Source organism: Mobula hypostoma, chromosome 16 (genome assembly GCF_963921235.1).
Source record: "Mobula hypostoma chromosome 16, sMobHyp1.1, whole genome shotgun sequence".
NCBI classification, from domain to species: domain Eukaryota; kingdom Metazoa; phylum Chordata; class Chondrichthyes; order Myliobatiformes; family Myliobatidae; genus Mobula; species Mobula hypostoma.
The window spans coordinates 68299665-68314349 of record NC_086112.1 but is presented as its reverse complement, the minus strand read 5'-3'; the positions used below and the strand labels follow the sequence as shown (position 1 = coordinate 68314349).

The 14685-nt window shown below is 46.0% G+C and overlaps 1 long non-coding RNA gene across 2 annotated transcripts in view; it reads left to right on the top strand.

Moving 5' to 3' along the window:
• LOC134357606 (uncharacterized) overlaps positions 1 to 14231 on the top strand; it is a 59137-nt gene extending 44906 nt beyond the window's left edge. For both annotated transcript variants that reach the window (XR_010020678.1, XR_010020679.1), the window contains exons 2-3: positions 4839 to 4976; positions 14001 to 14231. This is a non-coding gene — a long non-coding RNA (uncharacterized LOC134357606). The remainder of the gene's footprint in view (positions 1 to 4838; positions 4977 to 14000) is intronic.
• Positions 14232 to 14685: the final 454 nt, after the last annotated feature.

Genomic DNA, 14685 nt, shown 5'->3' with positions numbered 1-14685 from the left:
GGATGTATTACTCTCTAACTCTATGACTGACACAACAATTGCTTATCCACTATCTACCAATTGCATAGCAACTCCATTAAAGCCAATTATAGTCATGTCATTGTACTCTCAATCATCAGCAAAATTGGAAGATGTTGTTTGGCTATCCTATTGAGCTCGATTTACTCAACAATAACCTTACTGAACGTCTCTTTATAGCCCTAGTAGGTGTAAGCCTTTATACCTTAGGCAAAGCTGTTGAATAGACAGATAAGAGTGACATATGAGTAACATCAAGATAGCATTGATGAAATGTGACACCACAGTATCTTGGTAAAACTGAAGTCACTGTGAGGCATGAAATTCTGGATTCAAACATAACACAAAGGAAGGCAGTTACAGTTGTAGGAAACTAATCATCTCAGTCCCAGATTATTAATGCAGGAGATGCTCAGGGCAACATTTTGAATGTTTTCATTAATGTTTGTCCCTCCACCACATGGACAACATAAAACCCTACTGGCTTCTGTTTTCAGAAACGAAAACTCCTACAGGTTCATTTGGAATGCAAATATAAACCTTAACACTTTTTTTCTTATTGGAAATTGTCTCCATTTATATCCTCAGTAAGCCAACCTTGCCCGTGAGGACCTATTCCTGCTAAACTGCTGACACTAAACCTTCTACTTGGCCTTTACATAATATGATAGTGTTCATGCTTCTCTCTTCCCTCATACTGAGATGTGAACTTCAAATCTGCCATTATATCTCCCTCCTCAACAAGCAACACTGGATCCTTCAGCATTGAGTTCCTCCAGCACGTTTTGTGTGTTCCAGCAGCTGCAGATTTTCTCTTGTTTGTGACCAGATCCTACCACTCTTGCAATTCATCAGCTTTCTCGCCATCACCTTTTCTTCTCTCAGTCCTTGAAAGTTCTTACTAATCTGCCACGTTCTGAGAAATCCACAATTAAATTCCTTTGATCAGGTTTCCACCCCAAATAGAACGGACTGTTTTTTCAATAAATGATATTCCATGTGATTCTCTTCATCCTTCCTGACCTATCTGCAGCATCTGATGCAACATCATTCTCGTCTAATGTTCCTGCAGAACTGAGCAGCCAGAAGAGTTAACCATTCCTAACCTCCATCCTTACAATTACATGAATACAAAATTCTTCCAATGGCTTTTCTCTATTATTACACTATTATCTCTGATGTCAGCCTCTTTTTGTTCCAATACATTTCTTCAACAACATCAGATTTTGCCCCCAAGGTGACCACAATTAGCTCTCCTTCCTCGTTACATCTTCCAAACTCTTTGCCACCCCTACATTGCTTCTGGAAAACTAAGCACACATTTCTTCCAAGTAAATATTGGAAAGAAAAAATTGCTTTCCTTCAATGCCCATCAGAAACCCGATTCCTCAACTCAACTAGTCCTGACAAAGGGTCTCAGCCTGAAACGTCAACTGCACTTCTGCCTATGGATGCTGTCTGTCCTGCTGCGTTCCACCAGCATTTTGTGTGTGCTCCTCAACTTTAGACTCCATTGCTCTCTCCAGCATCTTGTCATATTTGACCCTGAGGAGATATTTTGGCAACATATCTGTGGCATCTCCTGGGTTGGCTCTTTCTATCACTTAAACTCAGCTGGGTTCTGTTTCTGTTCCTGCCACTGAGAACCCTTGGTCCCTAATAAAATTGATTTACTATGTCAATGAATACCTGACTGGACTCCCATGTTTTACCCTAGATAAACCAAAGGATCCAAAATTCTCCTGGCCAAATCATAACTTCTGTTGTCAAGTCAAATAAATAGGATATTCTGCTCCAGCATGACATCACTGGCATTTCAAGTGAATTACCCTCACTCTGCAGGCTTCGGGTGAACTTTCATTGAATGCATGCTTTTTCAGCACAGTATGTTCTTTTGCAGTATTGAACCAATTGTAGCACCCCAAAAAAGCAGCACTGGTGGTTCATTTTCCTCACATTCAACCTGGTTAATTATTCTACATTTTGGCTTAAAATTTGGTGCAAAGGCCATGTATGCTGGGTAGCTGATTGGAAAATCATTGGGTTGCATAATGTTTGAAGAGTCTGCACCGATAACAGATAAAACATTTGGTAATCAATTGAACATCGCTGTAACCTCTTGAATTGCTTAGTTTATTGCAATATTTTATTGCAACAGCGATGTATCTTAAATCATTGTTGGAATTTTTCCTTGGAGTTATTGAATTATGTTACTCTGTCTGACACTGATCCCTTAATCAGCCTTACTACGACTGTCTTCCATGACCTGGATCAACACGTTGACGTCGTGAGGAGGCTCGCGTGCTTCAAGGACTCCATCAGCTGTTGCCAACTCAGGTCCCCCCCGTGTTGGAATGGATGTGGACGAGATGCCAGATGAAGATTGATTCAAACCCCGCTCCTGCACAGAACAGACTCATGCCTGCCCCCCCGGGCCATTCCGTATGAAACAACAACAATTAAAACAGCTTATCTCATCAGTAGCATATTGCATTCTGTATAAACATGCACAAATTAACTACCATGTTTCTGACATCATAACAATAACTATCATTGGAGAACATCTCAGTTGTGCTAAATGAGTTTGAGATATCTCAGGCTGGTGAAAAGTACTGTTTAACATCAGACTCCATAGTTCTAGCAAAGGAGTAGCCGTTGGGACAGTGAACACTTCTGGTAGGATGATTCTGGGAGAACGAATAATCCTTTCACACAGGAGGATCTGAATCCAATATAGTATACATCCCAAGGTATTTTCATGCAGCAGGTTCATCAGATCGACAATGGGGGCTTCAACAGCAGCATGGCCAAGGGTTGCAGACAGGTTCCTGGTGGGTGTACTGAAGCAGCCCTTTGAGCCCGTGAGTTTCCAATCATAACCTCCAGCGGATAACAGCTGACACTGAGACTGACCTCTTGATGTTAATACTGCTGACTGTTTTCAACTTGTTGATCCTAAAGAGGAAATATCTACCATTCAGATTAATGCTGATATTTCATTAAAATGCACTCCAATTGAAATCCAATGGTTATACTTGTCTGTTCATCTCCTGACCTATTTTTCAATGTTGTTTTGACCTTTGGAGTCCCTTGGAATGAGCTACTCTGTTCAGGTCAATGTGTGATTTGCAGATTATGCTAGAAGAGATGTTTGACAGGACTGGTGGATGAGTGTGTGGAGATTGCCATACTCCTTCAACTATTTACTGTGTGCTCTGAGTGAATGGATTTGAAGTACTCAGTACCATCCAGAATGTTTCTGTTTCGTTGCAATCAGTTGCAGGTGTGGATTCACATGAACTTATAGCAATGTTACTGTTTCTAAAGAAGCGTTGAAAGCTGTCTCAGAGCTTCAGAGTACAAACCTTAGGAATAAGATGTCAGGAAAACAAGTCCCTGGCTTTCTCTTTGAAACCAACAATTGGTGATCATGATCTTAACATTGACCACCTTGGCCTGGGAGAAGATGCTGAATCCCACCATTAGATCTGGAGGATTTTGTAAAGAAGACATTGGCAGTTTTTCTCCATTATCTTTGAGCTCCCTCTCATAAGTAGTCCATATCTTGGAAGCATACAGAGTTTGTGTATCACTGATGCCCAGTTCCAGGTCTCATGATCCTTATTGTCAGGAATAGTGTTGTCATGGGGACAGACTCATAAAGGTTTTTGGATGTTGAGTGGAGGTGTCATTCTTTAATTCGTACTAGTGAATGAGTCAGCAATGACTCAGAGTTCAGACCTGTATTGCAACTTAATGACTGAGGTTGGAGTAACCTTGGCTCTGCATACAGTGGTGTGGGTTAAACAGATTTAGATTAGTTTCACTCAGGTAAGAAACTGTTTGGAAGTGAGGTGCAACATTAGGTTAAAAGAGTTGAGGCAATGATGCAGACTATTTGACACCAGTCTACTGAGATTGAGCCTGCTTCAGAACTGTTGCTCAAGATCACAGTTTGCATGCTATCATAAGACGGAGATACTATACATTCTTAAAGGCAATCAAATTTGAGAAGTTCATTCCATTTCATCACCTGTTTCTCAATATTGTCATCACTCGTACATTCATAATTTACCATGTGATGTGATCAAAATACAAATCCAAATATAATCAAGCTAAAATTCAATTGAGTTTAAAACTGCAAACACGAGGAATTCTGCAAATGCTGGAAATTCAAGCAACACACATCAAAATTGCTTCAATTGAGTTTACCCATTTTGATGTTGTGGTACCGCTACACCCAGATTTACATTGGAATCCATAATCACAAAGTGAGGCAAATTTTCACAATCATTCAAGCAATTAGACTAAAAGATGTGTCATAATTTTACCAAATCAGTCGGATGTAAGTCGAAAATATATTTTCAAAAGTAGGCATAACTAATCCATATGAACAGTGTGCAAGATTGTCACATCGGAATAGTGAGTTGATGGTCTCCACTCTCGTTGTTGCAGGAGTGACTTCTCCCTCCCTTGATGGAGAGTGAGAGCCTGTCGGAGATACCGAAGTGCTGGTTTGTGGACTGTAGTTTTAGATGGACTCTGGATCGGAGTCTCTTTGGGGGAGGTGGGCTTCTGCTGTTGCTTTCATGGTGGGGGTGGAGGGTTTGGTGTTTCTGCTGGCGCAAGAGGGGGGGAAGGGGGGTTGATGCTTTTGCTTTTGCTGTTGCTTGTGAAGGGGGGGCTTCGGGCCCTCAATACTTTCCATCATTCATTCTATGGGGTTCTTGTTTTGTGGACATCTGTGAGGAGAAAGAATTTCAAGTTGTGTACTGTATACACTCTTTGATATTAAAATGAACATTTGAACCTTTTAACAGGAATTCTGCAGATGCTGGAAATTCAAGCAACACACATCAAAGTTGCTGGTGAACGCAGCAGGCCAGGCAGCATCTCTAGGAAGAGGTACAGTCGACGTTTCAGGCCGAGACCCTTCGTCAGGACTAACTGAAGGAAGAGTGAGTAAGGGATTTGAAAGTTGGAGGGGGAGGGGGAGATCCAAAATGATAGGAGAAGACAGGAGGGGGAGGGATGGAGCCAAGAGCTGGACAGGTGATAGGCAAAAGGGAAACGAGAGGATCATGGGACAGGAGGTCCAGGAAGAAAGACAAGGGGGGGGACCCAGAGGATGGGCAAGGGGTATATTCAGAGGGACAGAGGGAGAAAAAGGAGAGTGAGAGAAAGAATGTGGATAGACATGTCAGAATGGGAATGGGATGTGGAATTAAAATGTGTGGTCACTGGGAGATCCTGCTTTCTCTGGCGGACAGAGAGTAGATATTCAGCAAAGCAGTCTCCCAGTCTGCGTCGGGTCTCACCAATATATAGAAGGCCACATCGGGAGCACCGGACGCAGTATATCGCCCCAGTCGACTCACAGGTGAAGTGTTGCCTCACCTGGAAGGACTGTTTGGGGCCCTGAATGGTGGTAAGGGAGGAAGTGTAAGGGCATGTGTAGCACTTGTTCTGCTTACACAGATAAGGGCCAGGAGGGAGATCAGTGGGGAGGGAAGGGGGGGACGAATGGACAAGGGAGTTGCGTAGGGAGCGATCCCTGCGGAATGCAGAGAGAGGTGGGGGAGGGAAAGATGTGCTTAGTGGTGGGATTTGAACCTTTCAACTATTATGCTTTTGTGGCAGGTGGTCTGGGGGCATAGACTAAAACTGGAGTCAAAGGTCTTAAGGATTTAATAGCATCAGGCCCCGCTTGAATGTTATATTCCAATGCACTACATTCTACATTGCCTTCCATCTGGAGATTCGAACCCACAGTCTGGCGATATAGAACCAAAGGTGGCAGCAAATGAATCACAGCTGAGAAAAGAAAATTAAATTGAAGACAGTAAGGATGCTACAAAGGATTTATGAGACAGAGGTTGTCGCTGGGATGTAGGAAGATTAGGATTTAAGCAACAAGAGCCTTGTTGCAGCAAGTTATATTAATTTAGCTGGGATAGTTATAGTATGCAAATAATTGAAAAAAAGTAATTGAACCAGTTGCTGCCTCAGTCTGTCATAAATGCTGAGCAGTCTTTTCTCAGTTAGTGAGAAGTTTCATCACACTGCAATGACTCAACAAAGCGACTGACCTCCACTGGTTTTGTCAAAGGCTGGACAATCTCAATCCTGAGCCTCCAATAGGAAGCTATCCAAAAAACTACACTGAAGAGTAATCTCAGTCAAATGTGCCCAAGAATGATAGCAACAGAGAATTTAGAAAGTGCCACATGAATGCAGCAGGGGGAGTTTGGGTAAGCAAATGTCATGGGAAAATCTGGAACTTTGCTGGGAATCTGGCTGAGGCTGTTTGATCCTGGCACGTCGATTTTTTTTTACTCTTCACGTGATCTTTATTATAGGGGATGAACCAATGTCTAAGGTCTAAAAGATGTCCTGACCAAATAGCCACTGAACCTCCAGCACACTAAGGTCAATGTGATGCAATTGAGCCACATTTGGCATCCTAAAATAGAGTTTAAAGAGTCTTGTTCCTAACATCAATATTCAGTGTAATCTTGGGTTTTGCTATGAGCATGACCCAAGTAGCTAATAATCCTACAGGACTGGAACCCCTAGTTAGACCATATTGACAGATATTTATGTAACTGGTGTGATGGCGTGCTTGGAATTGGAATTGGTTTATTATTGTCACATGTAGCGAGATACAGTTCAAAGTCTGTCTAGCATACAGATCAGATGATTTATAGTAAAAGAATAACAATGCACAATAAAGCTCCAGAGAAAGTACAGTGCAAATAGGCAACAAGGTGCAAGATCATAATGCGATAGATTATGATTAACAAGTCAAAGTTTTAAACTTTGGAAACCCATGATGGGAATTTACCACAATAGACTGAAGAAAGCTATTTATGGGTAAAACTGTGGGTGAAATGTGGGAAAGAAATATGGTAGAACAAAGTTCCCATGCACTCGTCAAACCAGCAAGAGATGCATTATTAAACAACCTAGCCCAAAACCAGAGTAAGGTCTAGGATAAATAGCATAAGTGAGGTACTGATTGTGGACTGAAAGGGGAATTTGGGAGAACTCACCTCAATGCTCAGTGTGCGGTCAACAGTGAAATGGGTTCCTGGACATTAACGTCTCGGAGAATCTGTCCTGTGATCAACACATTGATGCAGTCATAAAGAAGGCCTGCCAGCAATTCTATTTCATTAGGTATTTGAGATTTGGTATGTGAAGCACCTTCAATTACTCCAAAAGACTGAGGTTTGGTAAAATACTGAAAGGCTTTTATTCGCTGTACAATACGACCTCCACAGTGAGTGTCTGCCCCCGGACTGAGGGGGAGGGGCAAGGCGAACACCTTTATACAGGACTCTGTGGGAGGAGCCACAGGGGCAGTCAGCAGAGGTGTGTGTCCCGACAGGTAACCCAGTTACAACATATATATATATGGTTTACCACATTCACCCCTCCTTTTTTTAAAAAGAGTCCTGTGGGGTGAAGTGACTGACAATATTTACAGCAAGTATATTTACAGGTTAAGTCTATCAGGCGCTCGAGTCCGTCGCTGTGATCTACGTAGCACCGGCGATGGCAGTTGTGCTGGCTCCGGCCTGACTTGAGGTGCCAGTACGTTAGGCGTCGGCAATCCCTCGTGTGTGTGCATCGCGCCCGGTATGGGAGTGTCGTGTGGTGTCTGTATAGGATCTGGGGTGCACAGTGTCTTGTAGATACATACATTGGTGGGTACGGGGTCAATAGTCACCGCGGAGTGTTCAGGGTAGGGGCCCGGTGCTCCTGCGGGCGCCAGGTCGCGGATGGAGACCGTGTCCTCCCGCCCATCAGGTAAAACCACGTAGGCATACTGGGGGTTCGCATGAAGTAAGTGAACCCTCTCGACTATCGGGGAGTATTTATTGCTCCTCGCATGTTTCCGAAGCAGCACTGGCCCCGGGGACGTCAGCCAAGTTGGTAGGGTGGTTCCAGTGGTCGATCTTCTGGGAAAAGAAAAGAGCCGCTCATGAGGGGTGGCATTGGTGGCTGTGCATAACAGGGAGCGGATGGAGTGGAGTGCCTCGGGAAGGACCTTCTGCCAGCGGGAGACCGGCAGTCCCTTTGACCTGAGGGCTAAGAGTGTGGCTTTCCACACTGTGCAATTCTCCTTCTCTACCTGTCCATTCCCCCGGGGATTATAGCTCGTGGTCCTACTGGTTGCAATTCCCCTAGCCAGTAGGTATTGGTGCAGCTCGTCACTCATAAACGAGGACCCTCTGTCACTGTGGATATAGCATGGGTATCCGAACAGAGTGAAGAGCTTGCGCAGGGCTTTTATAACTGACGTGGTAATGGTGTCACAGTTTGAGGATAAAGGGGAAGCCTTTTAGGACCGAGATTAGGAAAAACTTCTTCACACAGAGAGTGGTGAATCTGTGGAATTCTCTGCCACAGGAAACAGTTGAGGCCAGCTCATTGGCTATATTTAAGAGGGAGTTAGATATGGCCCTTGTGGCTACGGGGATCAGGGGGTATGGAGGGTTCTGAGTTGGATGATCAGCCATGATCATAATAAATGGCGGTGCAGGCTCGAAGGGCCGAATGGCCTACTCCTGCACCTATTTTCTATGTTTCTATGTTTCTATGTGTCGGGGCAGGGGATGGCGAAGGGGAACCACAAGTACTCGTCAATTACGTTAAGAAAGTACACATTGCGGTCGGTGGAGGGAAGGGGGCCCTTAAAGTCAACACTCAGTCGCTCATAGGGGCGGGTGGCCTTGATGAGTGGTGCCTTTTCGGGTCGGTAGAGGTGCGGTTTGCACTCTGCGCAGACTTGGCAGTCCCTGGTCATCATCCTGATCTCCTCAAGGGAGTAAGGCAGGTTCCGGGCTTTCACGAAGTGGAAAAGCCGGGTGACTCCCGGGTGGCAAAGGTCTACATGTCGGGCGTATAGCCGGTCGATCTGCGCGCTGGCACATGTTCCCCGGGATAGGGCATCGGAGGGCTCGTTGAGCTTCCCAGGCCTGTACATGATGTCATAGTTGTAGGTGGAGATTTCGATTCTCCACCTCAGAATTTTATCATTTTTGATTTTGCTCCGCTGCTGATTATTAAACATGAACGCGACTGAGTGCTGGTCAGTTAGCAGGGTGAACCTTTTGCCAGCAAGATAGTGCCTCCAGGGCCTTATAGCTTCCACTATGGCCTGGGCCTCTTTCTCTACCGCAGAGTGCCGAATTTCAGGGCCTTGAAGGGTACGGGAGAAGAACGCCACTGGTCTTCCTGCCTGGTTGAGGGTAGCAGCCAGCGCAGAGTCGGAGGCGTCACTCTCTACTTGGAAGGGAATGGCCTCATCCACCGCATGCATTGCTGCTTTGGCAATGTCCCCTTTTATGCGGTTGAAGGCCGTGTGGGCCTCGGCAGAGAGGGGGGATGTGGTGGACTTGACCAGGGGGTGGGCCTTGTCTGCATAGTTAGAGACCCATTGGGCGTAATATGAAAAGAAGCCCAGGCACCTTTTGAGGGCTCTGAGGGTATTGGGAAGAGGGAGTTCCAACAGGGGGCGCATACGGTCGGGGTCAGGGCCAATGACTCCATTCTCCACGATACACCCAAGGATAGCAAGTCGGGTGGTCCCAAATACACACTTGTCCTTGTTATAGGTGAGGTTGAAAGATTTGGCCGCTTGGAGAAATTTTTGGAGGTTGTTGTCGTGATCCTGCTGGTCATGACCGCAGATGGGTAATGTTATCCAGATATGGGAACGTGGCCTTCAGTTGGCACTGGTCCACCATCCGGTCCATTTCCCTCTGGAAGACAGATACACCATTTGTGACACCAAAGGGGACGCGCAGGAATTGATAAAGCCTGCCGTCCGCCTCGAAGGCAATGTAAGGGTGGTCCTCCCAGCGGATAGGGAGCTGATGGTAAGCGTATTTTAGGTCTATGGTCGAGTACACCTTGTACTGTGCTATCTGATTGACCATATCCGCGATGCGGGGTAGAGGGTACGCGTCGAGCTGCGTGAACCTATTGATGGTCTGGCTATAGTCCACGACCATCCTATTCTTCTCCCCGTTCCGAACAACCACCACCTGCGCCCTCCAAGGACTTGTGCTTGCCTCAGTGACCCCCTCCCTGAGCAGCCGCTGCACCTCCGACTTAATGAAGGCTCTGACCCCCGCGCTGTACCTCCTGCTTTTAGTTGCCACGGGTTTACAGTCGGGGGTCAGGTTGGCGAACAGCGGTGGGGGAGGGATCCTGAGGGTGGAGAGGCCGCAAGTGGTTCCGTAGTGCGGCAGTTGGCACGATGTTGGGTGGGATGTGCGGGTCGGTGTGTGTGTGTGGTCAGTAGCGGGGTACGTGACATATCTCTACAAAACAGGGGATTTATGACAGTAACTGGCGGGAGGGGCCCATCATACTTCATTGTCACGCTTTTCAGGTGGCTCTGGAAGTCCAACCCCAACAGCACAGGGGCACACAGTTGAGGCAAGACCAGTAACTTAAAGTCCCGATATTCTGTGCCCTGCACCACTAGCGTCGCTACACAACCCCCCCGGATATCTGTTGTATGCGACCCGGAGGCCATGGTGACCCTCTGACTTACCGGCCGTATCATGAGTCCACAATGCTGCACCGTGGCCGGGTGGATAAAACTCTCCGTGCTGCCCGTGTCAAACAGGCAGCTTGTCCTGTGCCCCTCCACCAGGATGTCCATCATTGACCTTGCGAGCTGGTGGGGAGCGCTTTGGTCGAGGGTCACGGAAGCCAGGGTGGGGTTGCTGTCCTGGTCCGGCGCGGTGGGTTGGCCCGTGAGCACCCGTTGGTCGTAGGTGGTGGGAGGTGGTGCCGACCAAGATGGCCGCCCCCATGTCTCGCACGTGGTGGCGGCGTGCAGGGAAGATGGGGGCAGGGAAGATGGCGGCCCCCATGTTTCGCACGTGGTGGCAGTGTGCAGGGAAGATGGCCACCCCGACGTCTTGCACACGGCGCTGCTCGATCCCGCTCGCGGTTTTGACTTACAGACCTTGGCGAAGTGGCCCTTCTTTCCGCAGCTGGAACAGGTAGCTTGTCGGGCCGCGCAGCGTTTCCAGGGGTGCTTCTCCAGTCTGCAGAAGTAGCACTTCGCGGACTCACGACTGGCTCCAGCCGAGGTCGATTCGCCGGCGGGTTGTGGGGTCTGCGGCGCCCACGTGGCCATCGGGGGATCGCGTGCCTGGAGAGCCTCGGAGTTATACAGAACGGCCTCCAACGTATTAGCCAGCTCGATCGCCGAACTTAGGGTAAGATTGGCTTTTTCCAGCAGCCGCTGGCGCACATACACTGACCTGGTCCCCGTAACGAAGGCGTCTCTCACTAGGAGTTCTGCATGCTGCGCCGCTGTCAGCTCCTGGCAATTGCAGGCCTGCACGAGTGTCTGTAGGGCCCGGACAAACTCAGCACTTGATTCCCCGGACTGTTGTTGCCGTGTCGCTAAGCGATGCCGAGCATAGAAGCTGTTTATCAGCCGCAGGTATTGTCTTTTGAGTGCGTTCATCGCGCCGTCGTAGTTCGGCTGGTCTCTGATCAGCGAATAAACCCGTGGACTAACCCTGGAGAGTAGAACTGTGCGCTTCGCTACGGGGTCGGTCGCTTTAATCTCCTCTAGATACGCTTCGAAGCAGGCCAGCCAGAGTTTGAAAGCGTTTCCAGCGACAGGCATTTTCGGATCGAGGTCTAATTTGTCTGGTCTCAGGGCCTGTTCCATGTTTTAAAATGTACAGCGAATAAAATTGAAGCACCTTCAATTACTCCAAAAGACTGAGGTTTGGTAAAATACTGAAAGGCTTTTATTCGCTGTACAATACGACCTCCACAGTGAGTGTCTGCCCCCGGACTGAGGGGGAGGGGCAAGGCGAACACCTTTATACGGGACTCTGTGGGAGGAGCCACAGGGGCAGTCAGAGGAGCCACAGGGGCAGTCAGCAGAGGTGTGTGTCCAGACAGGTAACCGAGTTACAACATATATACATGGTTTACCGCAGTATGTCATCAGAAATTCTGACAAATTTCTGTAGATGCACAGTGGGGTGCATTCTGACTGGTTGTACTGCAGCCTGGTGTAGGGGCTCCAATGCATAGAACCTCAAGAGACTGCTGAGGGTGGTAAACACAGTCAGTTCAATTATGGGAACAACCCACCCCCGCCACCAACACCGAAGATGTCGTCAAGAAGCAGCACCTTGGAAAGGTGGCATCCATCACTATCAACTTGCATTATGCCATCTTCATCTGACTACCATTGGAGAGAAGATAAAGGATATTTATATCAAGTATAAATATATCATCTCTTCCCCTGCCCCCCCCCCTCATATATACAGATTTTTCTGAGGAAGTTATCAGGAGAGTTGATGAAAGCAAGGCAGTGGATGTTGTCTACATGGACTTTAGCAAGACCTTAACAGGGTCCTGCATTGGAGGTTGGACAGGAAGGTTCAGTCGCTCAGCATTCAAGATGAGGTAGTAATTTGGATTAGACGTTGACGTCATGGGAGAAGCCAAAGAGTTGTAGTAGTGGTTGCCTCTCTGACTGGAGGCTTGTGACTAGTGATGTGCCACAGGGATCGGTGCTGGGTCCATTGTTGTTTGTCATCTGTATCAATGATCTAAATGATAACGTTGTTAACTGGATCAGCAAATTTACAAATGGCACCAAGTCTGGGGGTATTACGGACAACAAGGAAGACTATCAAAGCTGCAACAGGATCTGGACTAACGATCTGAAAAGTGGCAGGTGGAATTTAATGCAGACAGGTGTGAGGTGTTGTACTCTAGGAGGACAAACCAGGGTAGGACTTGCGTGGTGAGTGGTAGGGCACTGAGGAGTTCGATAGAGCAGAAGGTTCTGGGAGTACAGATCCATAATTCCTTGAAAGTGGCAGCACTGGTAGATAGTGTCATAAAGAAATCTTTTGGAACATTGGCTTTTTTAAATCAAATAATTGAGTACAGGAGTTGAGATGTTATGTTGAAGTTGTATGGGACCTTGGTGAGACCTAATTTGGAGTCTAGTGTGCAGTTCTGGTCACCTACCTGCAGGAAAGATATCAATACAATTGAAAGAAAACCAAGAAAATTTACAAGGATGGTGACAGGACTTGACCTGAGTTACAGGGAAATGTTGAATAGGTTGGGAATTTATTCCACATAGTGCAGGAAAATGAGGGGAGATTTGATAGAGGGATACAAACTTATGAGGGCTATAGATGGGGTAAATGCAAGGAGGCTTTTTCGCTGAGGTTGGCTGAGACTAGGACTAGATGTCATGAGTTAAGGGTGAAAGGTGAAATGTTTAAGGGGAACATGAGTGGGAGCTTCTTCACTCCGAGGATGGTGTGAGTGTGGAATGAGCTGCCAGCAGGAAAGCTGGATGCGGGTTCAACATTAGCAAATTCAATTATACTTTCAGCCTTACAGACCAGACACCTAATACAAGACCAGTAGCTGGAGGGGAAAAAGATTTTTATTCTGTGAAGCCAACGTAAGTTAAAGCTTTTTTTTAACTTTAGATATCATTTATTCATCATTCACTTTAATACAGTTAAAATAATTATCCAGGGAATATCCCCACATTGAAACTCCACTGTGGAAGCTCTCAAATTTGAAGTCGCTTTACTACAATCTAGAAATAAATATTAGGATCAATTAAAGAGAATAAAAACAAAACAAAACACTTGACTGCCATAAAATTCAGCTGGTTCACTCGGTTTGACTCCAGTTTCTAGAAAGCCACTCAGGTATATAGTGATAAGAATAAGAGCTGGCCTTACTGTTTTGTCTACTTCCTTATTCGTCCAAAATAACTTTGGAAGATTCTGTTTACACCGGGCTTCATGTAACTGGTGTAAACAGAAGGAGGCACAGACCAGGCAGCTTCTTCTTTAATAGATCCATTTACAGTATATATGATGTGAGCTGTACTTATATTTGATCCAACACATGGAAACTGTGATCACGAGTGAAACCTCCTCATCTTGCAGTGGAAGGAGATGTCTATGATCGATTGTTACAGATATGCACGTTCGAAGTGCAAGACTGCATGCCAAGCGTGACTCTGAAGATTGGTGCAACAACTACATCCCACGTTTTGTCAATGAGCATCTGGAACGTGTGTAATAACTCTTTGGACTGTGTAGTCGAGACATACTGTATATGTAAAGGAAAAGATTATGTCATGCTAGTAAAATGGTAAACCTGCAAATGAAATATTTGTTCATATACTGTTTAATAGCAACATGCCAATTTAGTTCATTACATATTTACAAATGTTATTAAGTGTATATTTTGAGGGGAAAGAAACAAGACCTTAATATTAACTAAAGTGGATACTTGACTAACCTGTAGCCATGGGGTGATCTTTCTTATTCAATTTATCCAGAACTCTGAGAAAAGATAAATCAAATCACAGCTCTTGACAGTTGGCTTGTGACCTACAAAATGACTTTGAACCTTTAGCTGACCACTAGACAGACTAGTCTGAAGTGCTCCAAGCAATAAGAAAAATACCACTCATACTTTGGATGTGGTGCTTTGTATCTCTAAAGGTGAAATTGAATGAGATTTGTTTGCAACATCGACACTGAAAAGATAATATTGAAATATGCATGTGTATCTGTCAAGGGCAGTTAACATTAGTTACACAGGACTCTGGTTGGACTCTGCACT